Source organism: Engraulis encrasicolus, chromosome 7, assembly GCF_034702125.1.
Source record: "Engraulis encrasicolus isolate BLACKSEA-1 chromosome 7, IST_EnEncr_1.0, whole genome shotgun sequence".
Taxonomy (NCBI): domain Eukaryota; kingdom Metazoa; phylum Chordata; class Actinopteri; order Clupeiformes; family Engraulidae; genus Engraulis; species Engraulis encrasicolus.
Window position 1 is genome coordinate 24028570 of NC_085863.1, and position 12500 is coordinate 24041069.

Consider the following 12500-nt stretch of genomic DNA (forward strand, 5'->3'; position numbering starts at 1 on the left):
TAGAGTATAAAAAAATGAGAAATGAAGTGAATAGACTCGTGGATTGTTCTAAACGAACCTATTTTAATGAGAAAATTGCAGAGTATAAACATGACGCAAAAAAACTTTGGCGCTCATTGAAAGAGTTGGGATGTAATAAGAGGTTGAAAACCAAAACATGCAATATAAGTTTAGACCTTGGTAATACAATTATATCAGATAAGGATAAAGTTGCAGACAGTTTTAACAAATATTTTTCTACAATTGCTAGTAAGCTGGTTGAAAAGCTTCCTGTTATTTCTGAACAATTCGAAGAAAATAAAGTTTCTGAATTTTATTTACAGCAAGGGGTTCAGCCAAATGCATTCTCTTTAGACAAGGTGTCAGAAGCAGACGTACTAATAAAACTCCAAAAGTTAGATGGCTCTAAAGCTACAGGCCTTGATAATATTCCATCTCGATTCTTGAAGGATGCTGCAGAGAGCATAACTCCAAGTGTAACACACATTATTAACTTGTCGATTGAAAATGGTTACTTCCCAAAGGATCTGAAGCTGGCTAAAGTGATACCACTTTACAAGAAAGGGAGTAAATTAGATCAGGGCAACTATAGACCTGTCTCCATCCTGTGCACAATATCAAAACTAATTGAGAGATTGGTATCTGAGCAGGTCAACAAATATCTTTTATCTCACAACCTTCTATACGAACTGCAATCAGGATTCCGGAAATCTCACTCCACCGACACATGTCTATTATATCTAACTGATTACATTAGAAAGGAGGTTGACCAGGGCAAATTCTGTGGCATGGTCATGCTGGATTTGCAGAAGGCATTTGATACTGTTGACCATGGAATTCTACTATCAAAATTGAGGGCTATAGGGTTCAATAGCACAGCAGTAAAATGGTTTGAGTCATATCTGATGAATAGGATACAAGTGGTGGATGTTGGGGGAACTTTATCCCAGCCAGAAACTGTGAAGTGTGGGGTCCCTCAGGGGAGTGTTTTAGGCCCTCTTCTTTTTCTTTTATATATTAATGATCTTAAATCAGTCTGTTCATGTGAATTATTTTTATTTGCTGATGATTCTGCACTTGTGTTTTCACACAAGGATAAAACCATGGTTGAATCAACACTAAGTCGCGAGCTTTTTAATGTTAGTAAGTGGTTAGCAATTAATAGACTTTCTCTTCATTTAGGAAAAACGGAGTCCATTTTGTTTGGATCTAGACTAAAATTGAACAAAAAACCAGGTTTTAGTATATTAGCTGGTGACACTGCACTTAATGCCAAGGACTCGGTCAGCTATCTTGGGTGTTTACTGGACAGCCAGTTGTCTGGAGCTGGCCAAGCGCAGAAAGTCATCACTAAGGTTAACCAACGAGTGCGCTTCTTGGCCAGAATTGCAAAGTATCTGGATCAAAAGGCTTTGTTAAACCTAGCAAGTGCTATAATTCAGCCATATTATGATTATGCATGCTGCTCCTGGTACAATGGCATTACTAAACAGCTTAAAAATAAGCTCCAGACCTCACAAAATAAATTAGTAAGGACCATTTTGGGACTGCACCCTAGAACTCACCTTGATCCTCTCCACTTTAAACGTTTGGGTTGGTTAAGAGTTGAGGACAGAGTCTCTCAAATAGAGCTGAGTATGGTGCACAAAATTGTAAATGGGCAGGTCCCTAAATACTTAAATAACTTTTTTAATAGAGTGAGGAATGTCCACAGTTACTCCACTAGGGGGAGTTCCACAGATTTTGTTCCCCCAAGAGTCAATACCAAAATAGGGAAGGACTCTTTTTTATATGTTGCATCTAGCTTGTGGAATATGTTACCAGGTAATATTAAGATGATCAATAGCCTAAATGGTTTTAAATGGGCTTTAAAAAAATGGTTTAGAGATCAGTCAGTGTAGGATATTACTTTAAGTGTATGTGTATGTGTGTATGCTATGTATTTAATGTGTATGATATGCATTTAATGTGTTATAGTTTTAGTTTGGTCCCAGTGCTACTCTTGTCATTTTAACAACTGCTGCCATTAACACCACCAAACACCAAGGACCACAATGGAAATAAGCTTTCGAGCTTTATTGTGCTATCCTGACTCTCTGTTTCTTAATTTAAGTATGTGGTACGGTTTATATGAATCTCAATCATGTATTTATTTTATTTATATGAACTGAAGATGTCAAATAAAATCATTCATTCATTCATTCACACACACACACACACACACACACACACACACACTCACTCACTCACTCACTCAATCACTCACTCACTCTCATACACGTGTGTAGGAGCCATATTTGTGATTTTTGTGACTTTTTACTTATTTCCTGCAACCCTGTAAATGGAAGACTTTTAGTTAGTTAAATACTTACCTGATGTTTGTTTATGTTTTATATACTTACCTTTTATGTTTGTAATCATCTTGTGTTTTCATATTTAATTCTTACTTACCTGGACCTGAACACACTCCGTCTCGCCTACACACCTGTGAAGTGATTAGGCACTGTGAACCACTCCCTCCGACGCGCATTGGTGGCGCGAGTCACAGATTTTAATTAATTGGTACGCTCACAGGTGCCTGGCAGACAGAGTGTGGGTCAGGACATAGTTTTCGACCGCATAGATAGCGTTATCAAAGCTTTATTGCTTATTTCTTTGCTTGTTTGATGAAATGGAAAGTCAACCGGATTGTAGACAATAAATGGAAACAACATCTCAACTTTAATGTCACTCTCCGTGCGTGCTTACTCAAGGAATGCGCGTCTGAAACGCCATACTCTGTCTCACGTGGCCAAGGAAAAGTTTGGTGAGAAAATTGGCCCTTACAAAGTCGAAAACTTTCCGAAGATTGACGCAGGATCACACAACTGGACTATACCTTTGGAATACCGTTGTGGTTGGATGTGCGAAGGAAAGGAAAAGTTTGCTGCAAACTCCGAAGTTAAAAGGACACACGCGACGAAGAGACTTCAGCTGCGTTGTGAGTAATCAATGAATGGATGTTTGGAAAATACTTGAACGGAGGAAAAGCAGCACAACTTTAATTCTTAATTCTCCATGTGTTGAAAACGGGCAATTTATCATGAGTGACTCTGAAGAGCAGAGTGCCGCTGCGGAGGAAGAGTTTAAAACGCTCTGCTTGAGTAGACGTGGAAAGTTAGGAGCATGTACAAGGAAATGCAATGAAATTAAACCCTTGCTCGTCGAAAATGGAGACGAGAACAAAGTAGAGTTACTCATGAAAGACTTTGCAGTTTGCTTGAGAGACTTTAAAGCCATTCACGCGAAAGTGCAGGATTTCCTAGATGATGAGGGAAAAGAAAATGACTACTCTGAGTGGTACGAACCACGAATTACAAATTTGGAATACTTTATGAAAGACGTGGATGCATGGAAATCAAAACAGCGCACGCTGGAGGAGTTGGTTGACGTCAAGGACAGTGTATCTAACGTTTCAAGAACCTCTGTGAAATCCTCCTCCTCGTCTGCTAAAGCGGCCGCTGCTGAGAAAGCTGCGCTAGATGCGCGCTCCAAATCCTTACCAGCACTGCATGCGCTGAAGATGGAGGAAACGGCTCTGAAATCCAAAATGGAACAATTAGAATTAAAATCACAGATGGATGCTGCCGATGCCAAGCTCCAAGTGTTGCACGAAGATTCTGAACAGCAGGTAGTTATAGTCCTAGATGAAATGAACGAGTATCACACTCAGAACATGGCCCAATTGGAGGAACACACTTTCCCTGAAACATCTGCCATTGAATATGCCCCCGTTGCTGCTGTGCCAAAGACGCCATTACAAAAGGTGGTAAAACACATCAGCAAAGGTGAGCAAATGCCAACTAGGCCAACTTCATCTAGTCCCAATGATGGCTCTAGGCCAAACAACACTGTCTCAGATCTTAATACAACAATGTTGCAAACGCAAAAAGAGCTTACAGAATTAATGTTGCAACAGCAAAATTTGTCATTACTGCCTCAGAGAGAAGTGCCTGTGTTTAGTGGTGATCCACTGTCTTACCAGACATTCACACATGCATTTAAATATCTTATCGAAGACAAAACAAGCAACTGCCAGGATAGGCTGTACTTTCTAGAACAGTTTACATCAGGCCAGGCCAAAGATCTTGTGCGTAGCTGCATGCACATGAATCCTACTCTAGGCTATAAAGAGGCAAAGCAACTGCTTGAACAGCACTTTGGCAACGAAATGAAAATTGCAAATGCATACATTGAAAAGGCCTTGAACTGGACACCCATAAAACCAGATGATGGAAAAGCACTGCATGCATATGTACTCTACCTCAAGCAATGCCTGAATGCCATGAACGATCTAGATCACATGGATGAGCTAAACATAGCATCAAATCTGAAATTGCTGTTGTCCAAGGTCCCATACAAGCTGCGTGAAAGATGGCGCACAAAAGTGTACGAATCCGAACAGAAAAAGACACGCATCAAGTTTAAACACCTTGTTGAATTCCTTGAGACCCAGGCAAACATTTTACTGCACCCCATATTTGGGGACATCAAAGATTCTGTCCCAATTAAGCATGTAACATCCAGAGTGCCAAGTCCAAATACACGAAAGATGAGTTTTGCAATCTCTGTAGTCTCACCTGTACACAAAATGCCTAGACAGCCCCCTACCTTGATCACTTGCAGCTTTTGTGACGAGGCTCATTCAGTAATTGACTGCCCACAATTTGCATTGGAGTCACAAGACACCAAAGTAGAGCATCTTAAAAAGAACGGACATTGCTTTGGCTGCCTGAGAAGGGGTCACATGAGTAAGGAGTGCCAGAAAAGGCTCATATGCCAAACATGTCAAGGGAGACATCCCACAGTGCTGCACATTGACCGCCGGCCCGCTGACCACATGCAGCAGATTTCACCTCAACCCACCAACTCTACCGACATCCACACTGCAGCCCCACTGGTGGCAGCAAATCATGCAGAAACAGGGGCCAGCAACACCTGTGCCATGGCCATTGTACCAGTCCAGGTTAAAGCAGCTGGGAGTTCAACCATCCAAACCTACGCCTTCCTGGATCCAGGCAGCACAGCCTCCTTCTGCACCGAACAGCTGATGGAGAAGCTGAACACCAGAGGGCGCAGCACCCAGATCACCCTGAAAACCATGGGTGAAGTAAAAACAGTAAAATGCCATGAGCTTGTTGGATTGGAGGTTGGCAACTTAGATGGCAGTGTGTACCTTGACCTGCCACCGGTGTATACACAAAAATGCATGCCAGTCTCCAAAGCAGATTTGCTAACACAAAAAGAACTGAGTCAATGGCCATACCTCAGTGAAATTGCACTCCAAAAAATTAATGGAGAAGTTGAACTTTTGATCGGAATGAATGCTCCAAGAGCAATTGAACCGTGGCAGGTTGTACACAGCCAAGGCAATGGACCATGTGCATGGAAAACAGTCTTTGGATGGGTGGTCTCAGGCCCACTCAACACAGCCATCGAGAACAATGGAAAATTGACTGTAATGGCAAGCTACATCTCTGTCATCACAGAGAACGATCAGGACCCCCCTGAAAATGAAATCAAGAACAAAATGTTCAAGGAAATGGCAACACAAACACCCATGCTTGCAGATGAGCACAACCGCTTGCCACCCCCCTTTTCTCACAGAGACCCAGAAGGACCACTCAAGGTCTGCACTCCTCACACCACGACAAAACCCTGGAGGAAACAGTTCACAAAAGTGAAGCAACTCTGCAGAACAAAGCTGGACAGGCGCATGAAACCTGAGAACTTTTCTTATCAGACTGCTGAGCTGCACCACCCCTGTGACTCCGACAGTACAGCTGTACTGAAATTCTCCCACTGCAAAAGAAAAGGAAATCAAAGGTATGTGGCAAACAATGTCGCACTCACCCAGAACATCTCCAGTGAACATTGGTGGAGGTGGCTCAATAGCCCCCTCTTCCTTCCACCAGGTGAAAAGGAATGGCCTGGTATGCCACAACACCGCAGCCACATACCTCCTGGTGACCCAGAGCGGTTGCCTGCCATCACTGCGAGCTTGGTCAACAGAGCTGCTACTGCCACCCCAGCATCCAGCTATCCAGGTGATCCGACAGCGTGGTTCTGGCAGACTCGGCGTCACCTACAAAGGCCGGGCCCCTCTTGGAGTGACCCTGCCTGGGCCCAGGTGCCTGACCCTGCCCTGGTCCAATGATCCAGCGTGAAGCATGTTGGTGCAAACCAATGTGCTGCAGAGACCAATCAACAAGCTCTGCCTGCTTCTTGAAGGTGATGAAGCACCTTAAGCCCGGAGTGCACGCTTTCATTACTGACAAACCCAAACATTCCTGTGCGTGCTCACACACCAGCCCATACACTTGCACTCATGGACTTCACAATTCAGCACCACATATACAGTCACTACTGCACATACATGAACTTTGCCACATTGCACCACATGTACATTGGACTTCGATTTTTGGAACCTTTCAAGCTTTTTGAATTTTTCACTCAAAAGACTTTACTGGCACACAAAAAAAACATAAAAAAGAGAGACCATCATCTCCACAAAAAAAAAGAAAAAAAAGGGGAAAAACATTTAAAAAAAAAAAAAAAAAATACACCCCCCAAACCCCCCCTAAAAAAAAGCCAAAAAGAAAAAAAAAAAAAAAAAAACAAGAAAAACAGAAAGGGGAACCAAAAAAAATCTTTGCACAAATGTAAATATGTAAATGTACACTGTAAATATTGTGATTTTGACATTTGATGTATAGCAATGCAAAACATGGTAATTTTAGTTAGTTCTTTCACTCCTTAGTCCTTCTGACTATTGGCTCAGTATATAGGCTGAATTATTATTTAGGAATGTTAGAAGATGTATGACCTACTTTTATATTTTATGGCTCCTTTTGGTAATTTGGTTAGTAATTGCCCTGCCTAAACAGTGACAATTAGGGGCCAGTGTGTAGGAGCCATATTCATGATTTTTGTGACTTTTGTCTTATTTCCTGCAACCCTGTAAATGGAAGACTTTTAGTTAGTTAAATACTTACCTGATGTTTGTTTATGTTTTATATACTTACCTTTTATGTTTGTAATCATCTTGTGTTTTTATATTTAGTTCTTATTTACTTACCTGGACCTGAACACACTCCGTCTCGCCTACACACCTGTGAAGTGATTAGGCACTGTGAACCACTCCCTCCGACGCGCATTGGTGGCGCGAGTCACAGATTTTAATTAATTGGTACGCTCACAGGTGCCTGGCAGACAGAGTGTGGGTCAGGACATAGTTTTCGACCGCATAGATAGCGTTATCAAAGCTTTATTGCTTATTTCTTTGCTTGTTTGATGAAATGGAAAGTCAACCGGATTGTAGACAATAAATGGAAACAACATCTCAACTTTAATGTCACTCTCCGTGCGTGCTTACTCAAGGAATGCGCGTCTGAAACGCCATACTCTGTCTCACGTGGCCAAGGAAAGGTTTGGTGAGAAAATTGGCCCTTACAACGTGTGTGTGTGTGCATGCGAATCTCTTGCAAAGCCCACCACTGCATGCCCACCTACATTTGTGTACATACACAGGAGCAGGTATGAGCACAGTGAGAGACAAACAAACAGGAATACATCAAACAGGTTGGGGATTTTTGGGGGATGATGCCTTTTTTATTCCTTTTGTTTGTTTGTTTGTTGAATTCCCAATTCTGGTTCTTACAGACATGCGGACACAAGAACCAGAGAACAAAACAAGACAAGAAAAAAAATATTTAACACAAGAAACGCACACGGACACACACTCGCATGCATGCACGCACGTTCGCACACACACGCACACACACACACACACACACACACACACACACATATGCACGCACGCACGCACACACACACACACACACACACACACACACACACACACACACACACACACACACACACACACACACACACACACACACACACACACACACACACACACTCAGTAACAAACCAATGAATATACACTGACACGGATTCACATGCAGAGCCGCAGAGACACAGTGAAAAGTAAATAAAAGTAAGTAAAATGCTTATATTCCATGAAATGAAACGAGATACCCTTACAGGTGTCCAAATCAATCCTCCACAGAGGCTCTGCAATAACCCCCCGACTGGATTTTTTGTCTGTTTACATGCCTTATCAGTCCTAGACATCTACACCGTCTGAATTATAATTCCTTCATGCTAGTTTTATATACAACCTGGAATACACAGTACTATGCAGTATTATGCCTACATAGCAGATATCTCACCAGAGCTTTTGTACTTTAGCCCTATAAGACATGGCCCCTGTTATAAATTAGCTGTTACCAGAATGGCAATGACCAAGTCAAAATGTATGGTAACACTTTACAATAACGTCCTATTCACAGCTTTATAAACACTTTATTGACATTTAATAACAATTAACATTTGAGTAATAACCAAACTATGACTGCACAGTGGAGTGGTAATCAACTTCTACTGCGTGAGTTTTATGTGATTTCATGCCCTCTGGTCTTTGGAGGAGAAACTTCCAGGACTGCTGCGACTGCGCTGTGTCTGCTGTTTAGCATAGTATTTCTTGCCCATTTATAAACATTTGTTAATATTTTGTTGATAATTAGTTCAGGTAACGCTTTACTTTACGGTAAGGTAAATACTGTATACTTTCTGTGTAACAACAGGGTAACAGAAAGACATTACATGGTATCTGATGGGTAAAAGGGGATAATTACAAAGTAAATACCATGTTATACATAGCCTATATCTCAAGAATTACTAAGAAACTACTGCATATTTTCATCAAACTTCTCTCTGTTACCCTGCTGTTACCCCATTAATGGTATTTACTTTGTAATTACTCCCTTTTTACCCTATAGGTACCATGTACAGTAACTTCTCTCTGTTACCCTGTTGTTACCCAGAAATAGGGTTACATAGGGTAACTGTACCGTAAAGTAAAGCGTTACCTTAGTTCATAATTTATAAAGTGTTAATAAAGCTGTAAATAGGACGTTATTGTAAAGTGTTACCGAATGGATTGCTAAAGGCCCTGTTCAATGTCATAGGTGTAGTACTGGTAGTAAAGTGTTTCAGTTGCAAAGTATTATTGCAGCGTTCCATGGTTGAATGGCATGCGTTAAAGGCGCAGAATTCATGCTTCACATTCACAAATGCCTACTATCTTCACAAATACCGGTAACACTTTACAATAAGGTTACGTGAGTAAGGACGGAATAATGTCTGAAGTAATGACTGATTAATAGTGAATAAACATGTGATTCATGCATGCAGAAATGTCTAGTCCATTAGTAGTCGACACATAATGATGAATGACTCACTATGAAGTAAATGTGGTACATCAGGGGTTAGTTAAGGGTGTGATATCCAAATGTTAATAAATCATGTGTTAACATTGCGGAAAAAGATCATACCATATCTTTCCGATCATATATGAATCAGACCTTAGTTAACGGTGCAGTAATAATGGAAACATATGGTCAGTAATTCCGATTGCACCGTTAACTAAGGTCTGATTCATATATGATCGGAAAGATATGGTATGATCTTTTTCTGCAATGTTAACACATGATTTATTAACATTTGGATCTCACACCCTTAATTAACCCCTGATATATCACATTTACTTCATAGTGAATCATTATTATTCCAATCATGAGTCATTCATCATTATGTATTGATTACTAATGCAGTAGACATTACTGCATACATGAATCACATGTTTATTCACTAGTAATCAGTCATTACTTCAGACATTATTCCATCATTACTCATGTAACCTTATTGTAAAGTGTTACCCAAATACCTACCACCACCATCAAATTCTAAGTAGGCCCTATTCACTATGACTGGGAAAATTGCACTTTACACATGAAAAGGTGGGTCTTCTTCTCCATGTCCGCCACTCTTAGCTGCGAAACTTAGTGTACTTTGGCCATACTTGTAAATATGGGGAAAAAAAATTTATTTTCTATATATCAATTAAAAGATCAAATTTGGCAACAAGCAGCAGAGTCTCAATGATCAGCATTGCAATACGTACAGTACTTTTGCTTAATGAAGATGAGAAAAAGTCAGCTTCAAACCAGGATTTTTTTTGCTCCCACATTTCATTTTTATGTAACATTTTGGGTGAATGCCCTTCTCTTCTTCAGACGTGACAAGACATACAAAGTACAGTACACGCCATATACACAATTTCCAGGTGATCACATGACCGCCATTGCAGGTGTTAACAATTGCTCTCAATAATCACTCTCACAAGCCAAGTGACAGCCCCTACAGACACAAGTGACATTATACAGTTTTACCCTTGACATCCAAACACACACACACACACACACAGAAATAAATAAACAAATGAAAATAATAAAGACATAGAACAAATTCTGTATATAGCCCATGCCCATTATATACACATTTTGACAATAGCCAGCAGAGTCAAACCCGATGACAGCAAAAATTGATATGAGTAAATCCAGGCATCAAATGTTCAGTACAGCCATTTTAATTTTATTTTTTTGCGTATGTTTGGATGTCAAGGGTCAAACTGTACAGTGTCACTTGTAACTGTAGGAGCAGGGCCGCTGACAGATTTGGCTGGGCCCAGGACAAAGTCATCTGAAAGGACCCCCCAGTCCAATACATACAATGTAATAAGTACCCTATTCTGGGCCCCTGTCTTCTGTCCCCTTTGTCCCCCCTGTTGGCACCCCTGTGCAGTATAGTGTCACTTTTAATATTTTGTATGTAAAGTCTTTTTACAGAAAGTGCGCTCAACTCCCAACTGTGCGAGCAAACAGCAAAGTTCATATTTAGAAGAAAAGCCGCCGTCTCAGGTGTAATTATATTTTATTCTAGTGGGTTAGCATGACAGACAGACATTTCGGACTAAGCCTTCTTCAGCATCTATGTAATGTCATCAGCTCTGAGACTAATGTGGCTTGTGAGCCTCATTATTGAGAGCAATTCTTAACACCTGCAATGGGGGTCATGTGATCACCTTGAAATTGTATATATGGCGTGTACTTTGTATGTCTTGTCACGTCTGAAGAAGAGTATTCACCTGAAATGTTACGTAGAAATAAAAAAATGGGAGCAAAAAAATCTTGGACTTTTTCTTTGTCATTTGGTTGTCCTGCTCCCAGGTCAGACTTTTTTTTTTGATGTGCGGCTTCAAACTACTCCTTCAACCTACTCTGGCTACCATCCTGCACACTGCACCTTAAAGGGTTACTAGTATTCTATCCTGACATAGACGTGGACTTAGACTATTCTTTATCTTAATTAAGTAGCTCACCATTCATGCATCTATTTAACACATTTTTTAAACTGTTGTGCTGTGGTGAGTGGCCATCTGTGACTGCCTCATTCAGGGGGCAAGTAGCAAAGAAGGCAAGAGTTTGAGTTACCCTGCCAGGACTAATACACGGACCTTCTGGGATACCAAACTGGGGCTCTGAGTGCAACACCAAAGAGACAGGCAGGGCCGGTGCTAGGTATAGGACAGAAAAGGCAATCACCTAGGGCACCAAATGTCTTGGGGACGTTAATTCCAAAAGAATTAGAAAATGAAGCAAAATAAATAATAAAGCATTCAACTTTCCACTGATAATGATATTCATGGCTCTCAGTACACTACTGTATACATAGGTAATAGATCATCTGTGCTCAATCATATGTATGTCACTGTTTACAGATGCCCATTTCTAATTCCACAAAGAGAATACAGGGGTGCTCACCTTGGGCACCAACTTGACTGGAACTGGCCCTGGAGCTAGACTCGTTGGTGTGATAGTCAGATAGTCTTTCTTTGGGTTTCAGTAAATGCACACCGTTTGAGGTGCGTACGGCAGACAATTAGACTCAACTTGAAAAAGAATGGTCGTTGCACACTCAGAACTTCATGCAGTTACATTTAATAAGACCAACGTTTCGGCTTACGCCTTCATCAGATGATCAAGATGACCCTGATGAAGGCGTAAGCCGAAACGTTGGTCTTATTAAATGTAACTGCATGAAGTGATAGTCAGATAGTAAACAAAAACTTCACTTACAACAGCTAACAAAAAACGCTAGTATCATGTTATTATTACAAAATAGTGAAAAGTGAAAGCCCAACTGTTAAACCCCACAGAGAAACAAGTCAAGTCAAGTTGTCAAGTCGGTTTTATTTGCAATTTCTTTACATGCACTGGTCATACAAAGAATTTGAAACACAGCACTATCTAGCACACAAGTGTTCACTGCACACTGCACACAATGAGATTGCTTTTATGCCTCCCCCGTGAAAGGGGGTAGCCCCCAATGGCACCCGAAAGAGAGCAGTGCAACGGGACGGTACCATGCTCAGGGAGGAGGACAGGGGAGAGTCCTGGTTAATTTCTCTCCCCACCAACCTGGTGGGTCCGGAGTTGAACCGGCAACCTTTGGGCTACAAGTCTGACGCCCTAACCGATCACCCATGTGTGGTA